The sequence below is a fragment of the Pelophylax lessonae genome (assembly GCF_965119305.1).
Source record: "Pelophylax lessonae genome assembly, chromosome: 5".
NCBI lineage: Eukaryota > Metazoa > Chordata > Amphibia > Anura > Ranidae > Pelophylax > Pelophylax lessonae.
The window spans coordinates 469,815,980-469,832,888 of NC_138772.1; positions in this window are offsets into that span (position 1 = coordinate 469,815,980).

Genomic DNA, 16,909 nt, shown 5'->3' on the forward strand with positions numbered 1-16,909 from the left:
ATGCATCTCCTGGCCTGTAAAATATACTCCATCAGTATGAAAGAGAGAAGTAATTTCATAATACTTATAACAAAAATGACATGATAGTCTGTAGCCAGACATACACATTGCATACCCCAAGCCAAGTCTTATGTCTGTCCTGGTCTGTTTAATGCACTGGGACACATTATACAATCCATTCCCTCCAAGTTCTGACACATGTAATGAGGATGATGATGATGGCTCTCCTGACTCACATTTTCTTGCTCCTAAATTACTTTTATCTCACATTAGCTCCTGCCACTAACACAGCAGCCAGATTCTGCCTGTAGCACAAAGGATAGATTGGGCTGCCTTTGGAAGCCCAGTAGAATTTTTTTTTTCCAGCATAGCATCTGTGAAAGGTGTTGCAGACTTTCCTGGCCAACGCTGAAATTAGCCACAGGCATAAACAGTTCTTCAAGATATTGCAGTCTGAAGTTGGTCCACAAGTTCGCTGTTGCTCAGGGCACAACTGTACACTGTACACCGTATTTGAGCTTCAGTCTAAATTGAAAAATATAGGGATTATATTTGATGCTAGTATAACCTTTAATTCACATGTACAAAATTTTGTCAGAACATCTTTTTTCCACTTGAGAAACATTGCTCAGCTGCGTCCTAGGCTATCAAACACTGTAGCTGAAACGCTGATCCATACATTTGTGTTCTCCTGACTTGACTACTGCAATTCTCTACTTGTTCTACTCTGCTGCAATTCTCTACTTGCTCTACTCTACTTGCTCTACTATACTGCAATTCTCTACTTGCTCTACTCTGCTGCAATTCTCTACTTGCTCTACTCTGCTGCAATTCTCTACTTGCTCTACTCTACTGCAATTCTCTACTTGCTCTACTCTACTGCAATTCTCTACTTGCTCTACTATACTGCAATTCTCTACTTGCTCTACTCTACTGCGATTCTCTACTTGCTCTACTATACTGCAATTCTCTACTTGCTCTACTCTGCTGCAATTCTCTACTTGCTCTACTCTGCTGCAATTCTCTACTTGCTCTACTCTACTGCAATTCTATACTTGCTCTACTCTGCTGCAATTCTCTACTTGCTATACTCTGCTGCAATTCTCTACTTGCTCTGCTCTACTCTACTGCAATTCTTTACTTGCTCTACTCTACTGCAATTCTGGTGTACCTAAATCCACTATTAATTGACTACAATGTGTACAAAATTCCTCAATTCCTCATGTACAAGAATCCTCACTAGGTCTGGTACAAGTGACCATATTACCCTCATCCTGAAGCTACCCATCAGGTTTTGCATAGAGTTTAAAATCCTCTTGCTCACATATAAAGCTCTTCATGGCTTGGCACCCCATTATCTGTCTAAACTTTTATCAACGTTTTTCCTTTTTTTTTTTTTTTTTGTCCTGTGAATTTCTTGTGTTTTACTTGTAAAGCGCTTTGAGAAGCTACCTTTAAAGGCGCTATATAATATAAAGTTTTTTTTTTTTTTATTATTCCCCCCCCCCCCCCCCAATTTAAGTGCATGAGCAATTGTCACAGACCACAATGCCAACATTTAGATAGCATGGGAAGAAAGCAACAATGATCTGGCGCAATAGCTTGATCGACATTTCTTTTTTTTTTTTTATAATCACGTACAAGGCCGCACTTGATAGCTCAGAGATGTTGGTGTAGGGTGTGCTTAAAGGAGCAAGTGGTGGTGGAAACAAACTTTTGGTCTCTGAGCCTGACCTTGCTATTCTAGCAGTCTTATCAGTTCCTCCAGCAGCCATCTGGCTACATAGGCAAGGCAGCTTAACAACTTGGCCCGGCTAAGTTTATGTAAATCAATTACCATACTATCTGGGTTTTTCTAGGATAAAATTATAGATGAGATGAGTATCAAGGAGATACATCCTTAACCTCACATGAACTCAAGGTAACAGTTGTTCACAGACCTCTAAACTTAAGGTTCTTGAAGGTTGAAGGGTTGGTATCCAGAGATAAATAGAAAGGCTCAATTGTAACCAAGGACACTCACAGCTGATAAACAATGGTAGATTGGATATTTAACCACTTCTGGATCTTAAAGTTTTCCCCCTTAATGACCAGGCCCATTTTTGCAATACAGCACTGCGTTACTTTAACTGATGCGCGGACTTGCGACGCTGTACCCAAATAAAATTGATGTCCTTTTTTCCCACAAATAGGGCTTTCTTTGGTAATTGATCACCTCTGCGTTTTTTTTATTTTTTGCACTATAAACAAAAAAAGAGCGACAACTCTGAAAAAAAAGAAAAACAATATTTTTACTTTCTGCTATAAAGCATTCCCAATTGTCATTTTTATTTATTTATTTATTGTTTTATTACTAGTAATGGTGGCAATCAGCGACTGTGACATTGTGGCGGACAGATCGGACACCCAACTGACATTTTTGACATGTTTGGGGGGACCAGTGACATTACTACTATGCACTGTTCCTGTACTAATGACACTAGCAGGGATGGGGTTAACCCAGTTGTAATCAAAGGGTTAAATGTGTCCCTAGGGGGTGCTTGCAAACTGTTTATGGTTGATGAGCTTGCTGAATGTACACAGAGACCTGTGTTCCTAAATAGGAGGAACACAGGATCTCTGTGCTCATTACTGACAGAACAGCGGTCTGCCGTGTTTACATCGGCAGACCGCCGTTCTGTCTCCACTGGGAGTGATCGCGGGTGCCTGGCGGCAATCACAGCCACCAGACCTGCTATTGGCTCCCCCTGTAGCCAATCGGCTCGCGCCCCCCCTAGAATTCCTAACAGTTACATTGTTTGACGGGACAGAGCCAACTTGCCGCAGTATATGTACTGCTGGCGGTCGGCAAGTGGTTAAACAGAAACCAATTCATTTTATAATGTGGAAGATACAAAGGGGGTGGATTTACTAAAGACAAAACAACTGTGCACTTTGCAAGTGCAGTTGGACTTAGTAAATGGAAATGTAATAAAGCTTCGCTTTATAAAGAATTCCCAATCAGTTGCAAGGAAAATTAAAAAAAAGCATTTTTGTTTGCCCTTGATTAGATGATGGAAATCACCACATTTACTAATCTCTGTGGAAAATTAGTGCAATTGCACTTGCAAGGTGCAGTCTATTTGCCTTTAGTAAATCCATCCCTTTATGTGTCAAAAAGTGGCTGTTTGGGCATTATTTGTACACAGTAGAAGGTAGTTTATCATAGAGCAGTCCTCTTTAATGTGCCTGAAAGAGAAACAAAGCTAAAGTATGTCACCAGCACCCCGCGGATCTCCAGAACAGGTCCAAAGCTTCATTCATCAATCATATCATAACAGAAGCAACGTTTCAGGGCCTCGCAGGACCCCTTTTATCCCTTTGAGAACAGTGTGCTTGAATTCCCAAAAGAGAAACAGGCATGGCAGAACACTGGTTGCCTGGGGTATCACAGGTAACCCTGATTACTGCCCAGGGTAAAGGCATGCAGAGGAGCCTCCAATGTAACTTGTGTCTCTCTTAAGCCTAAACCAGAATTTGTGCTGGCCATTAAAAGTCCTAAACACATTGGTCAATTTCACTGAGTTGGACATCAGCTCACAATATTGCAATAGAATGACTTTCATGTCTTTTTTGGCACATACATATTTTAAATGTGTACAGGGATTCACTGTTAAGATTAGTTTAGATTAGTTCACCAGTAACTCAGTTCTTTCCAGATCTTGAGATCCTGCCTTCTCTAACTGCATTTGTACAGTTGTAGACAGGTCTGCAAATCTAATACCGATTTAAAGGTTTAATCAAAAAACCTGTTTGATGGGAAGAAGTGGACACAATAAATGGATGAGCGTTCCATTCACAGCAGATCCTTGATAGCTTTCTTTTAGATATGGTACAATCTACTCACTGCTCTTCACTGCTCAGCCTCAACAAGGCAGAAGGTTTTTTTTTTTAACTTAATGCATTCTTTGCATTAAAATAAAAAAAACCTTCTCTGTGCAGCAGCAGCCCCCCCCCCCCCCCTCAGCCCCCCTAATACTTACCTGAGCCCATCTTTATCCAGTAGTTTCTTAGCTGCCCGGGACTCCCCAGAAGAGGGACCCAAGAAGAAGAGGATCTGGGCTGCTGTGTGCAAAACCAACTGCATAGAGCAGGTAAGTATAACATGTTATTAAAAAAAAAAAAAAAACAGACTTTACAATCAGTTTAAGCAAGAGAAAAACATCCACAACACTGCAAGGTGAGGCAAGGTGATCCTACCTCTGTGGTATAGGGAAGCTTCATCCCCAATAGCAGCAAGAGATACAATTGCCTTGTTGTGAATGTTTAGATGCAGGTGGCCATCATCCCAAAAATAGCAACAAGAAAAGATTCCCCTGAGGTTGTGGGATTATAAAGGCAACCAGAGCATCTAAATAAAAGTACAAAAGTATATAAAAAATATAATTTTATTGTGCAAACATATTAAAATGGTATCAGGACACATGCATACAATGAACATGTCATGGTTTAAAGATAATAAAAATCATGGCTAGCAGAAATTGGTCAAATGTGAAGTGACTACACGAGTGCGTGCATTCCAGAGAGACCCAACGCGTTTCAAGCGTGCCCTTCTTCAGGGTTCTGGTGGAACAGCTTTATTCATATCTAAACATTTGTAGAAAAATATATCACATAAGATCACTATGCATTCTTTGTCAACCAATTATATATAGAGTGCTGTAAATTGGCATACACACCACTAGGGTCACTTTCTGTTGACCAAAAGCCTTGAGTAAAAACGTCACTATGCATGCTTTAAACATGAAGAGATACCGGGAAAAACTGAGAGCAAAAATGTATGTATACCCGTATAGGTAGTGTGTGGCGTTGGCTTGATCCCACAAGGATCCTGGGAGGAGGCCAGCACTGAGTTCCTACTGAGTAAAATACACCATCAAACTATATATTCATGAAAATTAGTAGAGATGGATGAATAGGGTAATCTGATTGGTACCTGCTATATATACCACTAGACGGAGTGCACAAGTGGTGCTTGGAATTCACCACAAGGCCGAGTATTCATGGTCCCCTACTTCCTAACCTAAAGGCTCAGACACTAGATCTTTGCCAAAAGGCCAAGAGGCAATTACTTTAAAAACGTTCTGTTGAAATCTCCTGCAGTTTGTGACTTCTAATTCGAGAAGTTCAACATAAATTAGGAGTGACTTCAGTTGAGTACACACTGTAAATAGAAAGAATTCTGGCAGGGCTCCCTGCTAAGCTTATTCAAATTACCTTCTTCAAAGGTAGAAGCATATTTGCATGCAATGCAAATAGGAGTTTAGAACCCAACTTCAGATTCAGCTCCTTCAAATAGTTAAAATTTTGTTGATACCAGAATAGCAACTTGCACTCCAATAGTCACCTTAAACTTGGTCCTGCCTGCCATGGAATCTCTCTTCTATTCAGTAGCTGCCATCCCTGTTGCAGGTTCCAGCACAAACCCTCCTGGTTCCCAGGCAGTCATAGTCACACCTCCTGTAGCCCTCTGAATCATCTCCCAGCCTGCATTCAGTTACTGGTAGTAACACAAGACACTACAGTCAGTGTGACATTTGCATTCTGCACAGGCTAGATGGGAAACTGCTAGGGCTGCAAAAGTGACTGCCACTTTGAATAAGATTTCCAGGTAAACAGAGGAATACAAAACCAGCAATGTCTGCAAAGAGTTGTGGGTATTAAATAATTGTATTTGATCCTGGAATTGGGCTTTACACCTATGTTAGGTGTGGCATGTACTTACAAATGGCTTTATCCAAAAGTCCCTTTTTTCTCTTTTTTGAAGAGGGTTATTTTGAAAATAGCAACTTTTCTGGTTTGCTTATAACAAATATATAGCTAGGCACTTTAACAGTTATTAATTATTACACTAAATGCTTCTGCATTCAGTAAGTCTATAAGCGATTATAGATGATTGTTAAACTGTAAATTTTCTTATCAAGAAAATCATGAACATGAATAGTAAAATATTACTGAATCCCTGGGAAAGTGTTGAATAGAGAAAAAATGACATACAGTTCAGAATAAACTAGATATCATGAATCTCAGAGGAACCGCCCCAGATACCATTCCTAATTAATACAGCAAGAGGATGCTGTTTAGAACTATCTGAGTTGTGTCTTGAGTTTTGCCAGGTGATATACAGTTAGGGAAAAAAAATTGGTTATATTTCATAAAGTAAAGAATAGAAGAGGTACCTGAAGTCTGGGGGAGTCGAATGTAGTCATTTTTTCCTGCCCTTTTTCAAGACCACCAAGTTTTTTTTATTTAAACATGGGTAGTTAAGCACTACCATGGGGGAGAGGCACCAACGCAGCTTTTAGGAAATACCACTTAGTGGGGAGAAGGCCTTTTAATGTGGCTAAAAGGACACCATTAAAATACACAAATCCTTTAAAAACATGCTTTGGAGATGACTTAAATCTGCATGCGAAATTGCGTGGTAGCACAACGTACTTTTTTAAAAGTGCTATTAAAGAAAAAACAGCATTCGAGGATCTGTTATTTAGCTGTTGTAACACTATCACTAATAAATGACAGATTCCTGCTGGCTTGTGTCGGTCAACAGTAGGACAACGTGTCATTTAGTGGCAGTAGCATTACTGCTGCTAAATGACAAATCCCCACAGGCTTGATTGGTAAACAAATGGCCCAGGGATCTTGGGTGACATCATTAACCAGTGACATCATTGACATCACTACCAAGCATTTCGTTCCGAGAAAGGATCAAATGTGGTTTTAGTAGGTTTGGGTGCATTGTGTGCAGAGATGTGAAGCCAGCCTTGACATTCGTATACAGAAATAGTTTTTTGTAGTTAGAGCTGTATAAAGGTGGAAAAGCCTTCCAAAGGTGCTGGTTTATCTTTAATTGCTTTAAAATAAAAGGGCTGGATGTGTTTCTATAAGCATTCTAAAAGCACAACTGGCTATTCATATTTATAAGACATTGCAGAATATTGATCCAGGCAGTATCTGATTACTTTTTGGTATCAGGAAATATTTTTCTGTTAGAGCAAAATGAACCCATTTTCTTTTTTAACATTCTTTATTTTCCTTTTTTCACAAAGGGACATAGTGAAATAGAAATATGTAAGTCAGTATTGTGTACACAATTGGATGTACAGAAACAGCATATTGTGAGTTATGCAGAGAAATGTAGAAGTGAGAAGTTGAAGACACTAGGCACTTGTCTTAAAGATCAAGGGCACAGATAAACTGACCATAACAATAACAGAGTGGCATGGCATTTTTTAATTTGAAGAGAAGACAGGTAACCCATTATTCCCTGTAAATTAAGTTAAGAATGAGAAAAGAAACAGAAAGGTAAGAGATAAAAAAAAAAAAAAAGAAAATAAAAGAAAGAGTAGAAGGGGAAGGGGGTAGGTGAGCAAGTAAGCACAGAGATATGTCTGTTGTTGAGAGCTGAAGATATCAATGTATATGTAGAACCAATGTTGAGCATGTATGTAATTCGCAGATTGGTATTCAGAGGAGCAAGTTTAGTCCTCCCAGTAATACCAGGTGGGCCTACATTTTTCTTCCTGGTAACTGGGGGAGGCTGTGAGCTTCTCCATATGTCTGATATCATGATTTTGGAGAACCACAGAGCAAGAGTGTGTGTGGGGGGGGGGGAGCTCCTGTTTCCATAAGGCCGAGATACAAGTTCAGGCACCGTTCAGGAGATGAATAAGAGATCGTTTACATCTGCTTCTAATTAGGCCTGAATGGTGAAGGAGGAAAGCAGCCAGATCATTCCTGAGATCAATATCAAAGTTTGGGACAGGAACAGAAAAATATGAAGCATTGTACCCTAAGTTTCTCTATATCTTCCGCATAAGGTAGAGGTGTGTAGGTTCAATTTTTTGGAAAATTGTGAGAACCCTGTACCACCTTGTCAAAGTCTTGCAGTCTGACTACTGAAACTTACTGGCTAATGATTAATAATGGGCAAAGTATACCAAGTCATTCATTTGTTCGAGTGAAAATGAGACGTTTAGGTCCCTTTCCAATTTTACCAAGAAAGGAGGTATGAAGGTGTCTGGAGATTGAATAAGGAATCGGTATGTGTAGGAAATCATAGGATTTGGTGGTCCCCTTTTGGTACTCATCCTTTCAAATGTAGTAGGTGCAGAATTAGAGGCACCCTGTTTCAGTAGAGTAGAGAGAAAGTGGGAGAGTAGCTCCACTCTCCAATTGTCCAGAGGGGGATCAGATTTTGATTGCATTTCCAGGGGGATTTGAGTTGTCTATTCTTTAAGAAGCCTTGTTGTCTAAAATTGTCTATAATAAGGAGATGAAGGTAGTGTCTATTATCTATTCCAGGGGTAAATTCTGGATTACATATCACAGGGGTCAGAGGGATGTTGCCAATATTCAGGTTAGGTATAGGTTCAACGGCTGTTGACATTTTAAGAGTTGGTCCTATAGTTTGGGTGACATTTGAGATTTTACAGTGGAGGGACTTTAACCAAGGGAGGCATCGGAAAGGAACGGGGAATATTACTTGTTATAGCTTGATTGTTTGTTTTTGAAGTTTCTACACCCGCCTATAATTCGAGATAAATGGACTGCATGGTAGTGTTTCACCGAGTTAGGAAAGTCCACCCTTCTGCATAGATTAAGTAGAGTGAGAAGCTGGTGTTGAAGTATGGGCCACAAAGGAGACCAAACAAATGACAGGAACGTTTGTAGTGTTTTCAGGAAAGATAGTGGTAGCATGACTGGAAGGGTTTGCATTAGGTATAGAATATTAGGTAGCGATCTTCCCAAACCAAAAAGGGTTCAAGGGTAGGCATAAATATGAGCAAGGACAGGGGACATCGAGTTCCCTTGGACAAGATTAAAAAAGGGGAGAGGGCTTCATTAGTCTGCACTGCCGCTGAGGAGGAATAAATAGTTGCTATCCAATGAAGCATGTGTGTCCCTAGGCAGATACGTCGCAGGTTAGCCAATCAAATTATTTTTCAGTATCAGTGGTGAGTATGATTATCCTAGAATGGGCAAGGTGAATTAAATTTAGGACTTTGGTTGTGTTGTGTTTAGCTTCTCTGAACGGCATGAAGCCAGCCTGATCTGGGTGGATAATTTTGATTGGAGAAGGGGTAATAGACACGTGAAGAGGATTTTGGTAAAAAGTCTGGGAGTTTATGTCTCTCTAGTATAGAATTATATTACCAAACTTTTTTAAGAGTTGCTTTGCCTTCCTCTAGATCAGCCAAGGGTTTAGGGTTCTGAGGATGCAAGGTAATTTAATTTGATTTATTTTTGCTTTAGATTGCACTTGATGAGTGTGTGTCTTTTTTCACCCAACTTTAAACTAATCTCTGTAAAATTGTGACCTAACCATCCTGCACATTGTTTTTTTTCTTTTATAGTTTGTGAAGAAAGACATATTCAACTAAGTCCACTGTTTCTGGGTGCAGAGGACCAGATGCTTGGGATGGCTGGTCTGGAACAGTCCTCTTACGCTGATGGTACTACTGTGGAGAGGACCCCACTGCTGGACAGCCAATAGTAAGTGTCTACAACACACATGCAGTGACAATGACACCCTAAAAAGCCTTGGGACTGGAGAATCATGTGACAGCCACTTTAGGTGATTAAAAAGGCATTTTTTTTTTGTAATGCCAGCGATCAGTTAGAAAGGGGAGGTGGATCAGCTTTTACTATGTAAGTATATATAATTATATCTCTTCTGTATAAGTATAAGTAAAAATGAGCAAATTTCCTGGAGTTTGATTTCTTGGGTTTTTATTTGTATCCTGTTTGAAATCCATAAAACCTGAACTTACCTCAAAATTTCATGATGGTGGTGCACGAGTCTTCATACAAAAAACTGGTCATTTTCAAGGCTAATAGGCAAGCTATTGTCAAAAATTAGCATAGCGAGATTAGGTACTTGACATTCAAGCAAGAAAAAACAAAATATGTAAAGAATCTTTTAATGTGACTTTGAGGACAACATGAAATAAACACCAGTCCTTTAAATTACATGCTGAGGAGATGCCTATAAACTATATGTGGTGTTGTATAAGAGTGAGATTTTCACAGACAGCATCAATGCCACCATATTCTGGCATTATCTATTTTGGATGCATAATTGATTGTTTAACATTTACATTTAGCTTGGCCTAAATATAGCAGCAGCATCCAATATCTGACTCATTTCAATGTGAAAACAAAGAAGCTTTTTAGGTAGTTTTGGCTACAACACCTGATTTTAAAAAAAAGTCAATACAGAGTGCACAAACACACTTCCAAACTACAACCACACATTTTCCGTACTCTCTCGTATTCCCATATCCCTAATTATTCCTATAAAATTAGAATCCATGTTTTGACTGTCAATATCCAATGGTATTGTAAAGTGGCTGGACAGTGCAACTTCAAGATGGCAGCAGGCAACAGCAACCACCCAAGTCCAGCACTCTGAGCCCACACTCTATCCAAGCTCTTTTTGCAAGAACTCCTTATCTATAAAAAAAAACTAGTAAACATTTTACTGGCCTCAGTTTCCCCAGTGTGGCAAATCCCTATGCACAATTTCTTATCTTTTTTTTTAACCTGATATATTTTTTTCTTTATTTTTATTTTGATATGTATGTATATTCCCCTTCTTCACCTCGTGACGGGACTCATGAGATATTTGCCATACGTAATAGATTCAAAGTAGGTAAACGACAAGCACTAAGATATAAGATATTTGTTGTAAAATCAAAGAAGTAGCTGTTAATATAAAGAAGTGTTCCAATATTTCCTGAGTATATTTATCATGAGAAAGGTGGATTTAGCCCCCCAAACTGGGTTAGAAGTCAGCGGAATTACAGATCTCTGCTATCCTCAAGGATGGTGCACAGAAGTGCAGTGTGGGCCTTTTTTGAATATATCTGCAGCAGAAATAAAAGAAAAAGAGAAGAATTCAGGAACAGAAGAAAAAATGTACAGTACCCCCCTACATAATCAGCTTCATAATGCCAACATGGCAAAACTGCTGGCTTTGCATCTGCTCACATTCCAGCTCGTGAGATCACTCTTTTTCAGAAGTTGATGGCCTGTTCTACACTCTGGATGACTTGATAAAGTGCATGGCGCAAAACACGTAGTCATGGCAACAATATAGCTTGTGTCCCACCCTGGTTCCTGGTGTTTTCCCACAAGTGGCGCCTGTCCGGCTGATGTCACCGCTCCGGAACTACAGCGGAGTCCTTTCATCCTTGCGCCGGTTGGTTTCCGGCTTTGTGCACACACTGCTCAGCAGTCCTGGGATACTGGCCTCGTTGCACTCGTGTTGTTTGCTGCCAGGTGCCCTTGTCCACTCCAGCCCATGGGGATGTAAGCTTTTTATGTACTTTGTTTTCCGGTTATCAATACCAATAAACTGTTTACCCTTTCTATACTGGATGTTCACCTGACTCCTTTATCCATTGCATCCCGGTGTGGTTCATGCGCTGCCTTCCTCATGTTCTTATGGCCTGTTCTACACCCTAGCCATTATTATTTTTCGAAGAAGGAGACCATCTCTGCCCTGCAGAATGTGGAACATGTGGAATGCAATGAGGCAGCAACAGGCAGAGGAGAAATACAAGGAGAAGAAGGAGTGGGGTGCTGGAGGTGAGGAGAAAGAAGGAAACAGGGCAGGCTTAATGTTATTTTTTATTTATTTCATTATATTTAGGGCGCTTTAGGCAAAGAGGAAAACCCGTGGACCTAGGCTGCCCGCCCTTCTACAATGCAGAACAAAGGGTAGGCAGCAGCAAATGGAAAGGGGGAATTCTACAGCCAGGGGGAAGGGCAGACAGCAGAATAAAGTTAAGCATTGAATCCCATGGCCAAAGGTTTCCTGTCCTTCAAATCTTCCTTCAACAGTTAAACATATGAAAGAAGCAGCCTTGAGGCTAACATCCACTGTAAAAGTTCTGTTTGTAGCATGTTGTAAAGGAATCCAACCACTTGTAGTCTGTTGCATCTGATGGTTTGTTGGGCAATATTGGTATGACATGCTGGATAAGCAAAGAGAATAGCAAAGTGCTTGTGTTACAGTGGCAGGAGGGACTATTGCATCCCTGAATAAAACCTGGTGAAGAACTTTTGCAGAATGTCTATTACAAGGATTTTGAGAGGAGCACTCAGGAAAGCATTTATCTTAGCTCCTCCTATTAGCATGAAGATCCTGGCTTGTATGGTACCACAATAATATATACCCCTATACAATTTTTTGCACATTTTATTATTTACATATTTACAAAGGTTTTAATACTTTAAAAAAAAATGTATTTGTTTTTTTCTTGTAAAGGTCATTGATGCCCCGGTCAACAAAACACAGGAAGTGACAACAATGCAAATTGTGCAAAAAAAATGGTAGCTGGCAAGGAGAACTCAATTGTAATTTATTGAGCATTTTGTGGCAGACTCATTTCTAAACTTATTTCTATGGCTCGGTTGTACTTAGTGGAGTTTCATTTCATTTTCTAGGTCTGCTCAGGTTTTACTTAAGCTTGGTGGGTGATTGCTCCTGACTGCCTCTGAAAGAAGGTCAGCCGCTGAAGTTATGAATATTTATCTGACCACAGCCAACCTCATGGGAGGGGACACCATGAAAGTAGCTGGGGAGAAGATACATTTTTGGGATGCCTGTTCAGCAGGGTCTTTCTGTTGGGGCTGCTGCCCCTGGGTGCAGCCTGTGTATTGAGTAGCTGATGTTAGGCCTCAGCATGTGGTTGGAGTGCTGGAAGGAATCTGGTTTGAAAGATTTTTGCTGGAGGGAATCATTTATGGAAGTTGGCCTAAAGAGAGATCTTTTAGTCACAGAAGAATGTCATATCGGAGCTGTTCTTAAACATTGTGAGTAGGACCCTTTGCTTAAGACTCCAGATGTGCATGTGCTTTAGGGGTTAAAAGACAGAAGTTGCTGCAAGGACTGGGATTTCTCATAAAGAGTCTTAGATTAACTGACTTTCCCCTCTACCTCCATCAGTGGCTGCTGTTAAATGATTTGTAATAGGGAGATCTTTCACTTGTATCTGTTTTGTGACTTGGAGTATCCTGCACCCTCTCTTGGAGTACCCTGCACCCTCCCTCTCTTCTGTTTATTGCTGCAATAAATCCAAAAAAAGACATCCCCTAGACTGCACCTGAGTTTGTCGGTATGCTTGAAACTGGCGTTTGGGCCTGGCAGCCTCTGACTTGGTAAGGGAGTCCTGGGTCCTTTCCAGTGTGAAGGACACTACACCAAAATAACCCCTTAGCTGGCATGCTGACGCTGACAGGTGTAGGTGGGAATTGTAACATATCAGGGAAAAGACTCCTTTCTCAGGAAAGATCCACCTTTCTGCATGTGGCACCAAGGGAAGTCACTCTTCCCCAGGGTAAAGATGGAGGTCCAATGAATATGGGACCATTTTGCACATTTAAACATTTTTCAATGCAACATGCAGATAGGTGGATCTCATTTAAGATAGGAGTTTTTACCCTAAAACATTGGGATTGCCACTTTCACCTGATTCTGAGTGTCTGCATGCCAGCTGAAAGTTCTTTTTCATATATATGTGTATTGATGTTTGTTAATTGCTGTATTTTCTGTCTTGATCGCCTTCAGGTTCCAATGAAAATGTATATGGTGCTTATAGCTCTGTTTTTCCTAGGTAGAGGGATTGCAGGGAGGTCGTGTGCATGTAGTAAAATCACATTCTCTTTATCCTTTACCCTATCCTTTGTGAATTAAATTGCTGTATTTCTGCTGGTTCACTTCTCTGTTTTAATGAAAATATATACAGTAAAACCTTGGTTTGAGAGTAACTTGGTTTAAGAGCGCTTTGCAAGACAAGCAAAATTTACAAATAAATTTTGACTTGATATACAAGCGATGTCTTGATATACAAGTAGCCTCAAGTCACAGCTGAGTATAAAAGAGAAGAGAGGCACCTCTAAGTGTAGCAATATGGTTAAATTTAATGAAGGTACAACATTTAGCAACTCATATGGTTTATGATTAGAACAGGCACATCTAAGGATGCAGGCATCCAGGCTAAAGCTGTCCACATAGAGCATCCTCCGCACCGCCATCTATGTCATCCCTTCCATGCTGCCCCTCGCTTTTCAGATCGCTTTACTGCAGGGTGGTCTTCCCGGTCAGGATTACAGACTGGCAGCCGGTGGTGCAGAAGATAGTCTATGTGGACAGCTTTACCCCGGATGCCTGCATACTTAGATGTGCCTGTTTTATTCATCAACCATGTGAGTTGCTAAATGTTGTACCTTCATTAAATGTAACCATATTGCTACACTTAGAGGCGCCTCTCTTCTCTTTGATACTCTGTAGCTCCTGCTGGATTTTGCTTCTAATCCCCTTGTGGAAGCGGCTATTTGTGGGTGGACATTTTATGGTTATATAACCTATCGCAATGCTATAATCTTTTTATATGGACTATAAACTGAAGGACTTATGAATAAATGGTTGTGGAACGAATCATCTGAGTTTCCATTATTTCTTATGGGGAAATTTGCTTTGATATAAGAGTGCTTTGGATTACAAGCATGTTTCCGGAACGAATTATGCTCGCAATCCAAGGTTTTACTGTATTGTGTTTATAACTGACAGTCTGCTGCTGTCTAGATAAAGGAACTGTGGAGAGATCTTGTGCATGTAGCTATCTGTTTTAAATGCTACCTATTATTTATTTAGAGTGTAACTACAACACTTACAAGCCATACCCATGGTCTACTGGGTGTCAAGGATGCACCACAGGCTGGAGAGGGACCAATATGTTCTTGAAGTTCTAACCTGCCCTTCTGCCTGTGTCATGTCAAAGCTAATAAAATAATGGAGGACTTCAGCTATTAGGAAAGACTACTTAACTTATTCTCTCTGGAGAGGAGACGCTTGGGAGGGGATATGATATCAATGTACAAATACCGTACTGGCAACCCTAGCATAGAGAACAAACTTTTCAGGGAAAGGGAATATAAAAGGACACTCGGCCATTAACTAAAATTAGAAGAGAATCGGTTTAACCTTAAACTGCGTAAAGAGTTCTATACCTTCAGTGCGGTAAGGATGTGGAATTCTCTTGCACAAACAGTGGTATAAGCAGGGAGCATCAATAGTTTAAAACGATTAGATGGGCACCTTAACAACCACAACACACAGGGGTATACAATGTACTATTGACATAAACACTTATACACACTCATAGGTTGAACTGGATGGGCTGGTGTCTTTTTTTGAACCTCACTAACTATTTAACTATGTCAAGCACATAGGGGGCATTTGTGACCGAGAAACTAAAATGTAATTAAACCAAAGAGACCTAGGTCACAGAGGACTACCAAACTTCCACTGTGGGTGTTACTGAATAAAATCAATAAATGTTTTTACATACATTTATTAAGAAGGCCAAACTAGTTTTGCAGTATGAGGGATATGGCAGGGGGTTGCGAAGCATCTGGGGTGATGGTATTCAAGTGTTTTGGGTGCACAGTGTTTTTACGTTCTTTTTTTTTCAGAGGATGCAATGAGGTCCTGCAAAAAAAAAAAAAAAAAAGGCTGCTCTTAAACAGACTGTCAGAAATTATTATTATTATACAGAACGTATATAGTGCCAACAGTTTATGCAGCGCATAAACAATAATACAACATGATTGCCTAATACACTTTAATCTCCCCAAGTGTGACACACTGCACCGTTACTGATTTCAGGATGTAAATTAACTACAAGATGGCAGTGTTCTGCAGTTTATTTATTCAGACTTTAGTAAAGTAAAGCAAAGCATTGTGTGTCCTGATAGCAGGACTTCTGTACCCAGAAAATGTTGAAACAAACTACATTTCCCAGAAGAGCTGGCAAAGGTACTTTGGGTACTTGGGTACTTTCCAGGAATGAAGGAAGTAGACTGTGAGAAGGGGAGGACATGTGTGAAGAAGGCAGCACAGAACTCAGAGGCTCCAGGCTGGATTGGGTTGCACTGGAGAAATGGAAAGAAGGATTGCAGATATCTGATATTGCTGACAGGCAGGGCAGTCAATTCTGCAGGCAGGCGGATTGTAGTACTGTCAACGGCACCGCTTCTTCGGCAGAGGGACAGAGAGAACAAGGGGGTCCCCAACTGAGAGACTATTGTTTTCAATTGTTCCAGCTTAGTACACCTTGCATCACAGTTTACCACATTGAGACACAGACTTCTTAGCCCATTTAGTACTCCGGCCTATTGCTTTAGTGTCTCTCTACTATTCTAAAAAGCACATGACTCTTGCTACAACACGTTTTTTCCTGCAAAAAGGAATACAGGTAGTATCTACTCTCAAGCCTCTTTCAGCTGTAAAGGAACTTGCTTCACCAGACCAGATCACCATCTACAGGGGTTCAAACGCTGTTGAAGTCTGATTCTGCCCCTTTTTCAACTTTAGCAGTTCTTGCACTCATCTTCTTTGTTAAAGAGACCTTCCCCAGTTTCTCACCACCACTCTAAGAGGAATCTTTCCTATTGCTGTACCATCCTCAGGAAATTGTGCTCTTACACTGAAGGATCTCAACCCTGAAGTTCACCAACAAGGGCCCCATCAAGCGTGCAGAAGAGTTTGCTTCTACACTTTGGGGGTGACACCAAAGGGGACATTATTATTTGCAAATTCATCTGTAGAGTTAAACCCTATTCCCAGCCATTGAGAACCCAGAAGTTAGGTAACCTAATTTCTTAATAGCTTATTTCAGCTCACTTTGGAAAAGATTTCTCAGTGCTGGAATTAATAGTTAAACTCTGGCCCTGCAGGACACTTGGGTTTGTTCAAAGTGGTACTGAGCATGGTTATTTGGTTAAGCTTTTGTGAATGCTAACTGTTATTTCTTTTGTGCTTACACTACTTATTCTCTGACCACAATACAATCATTTGTAT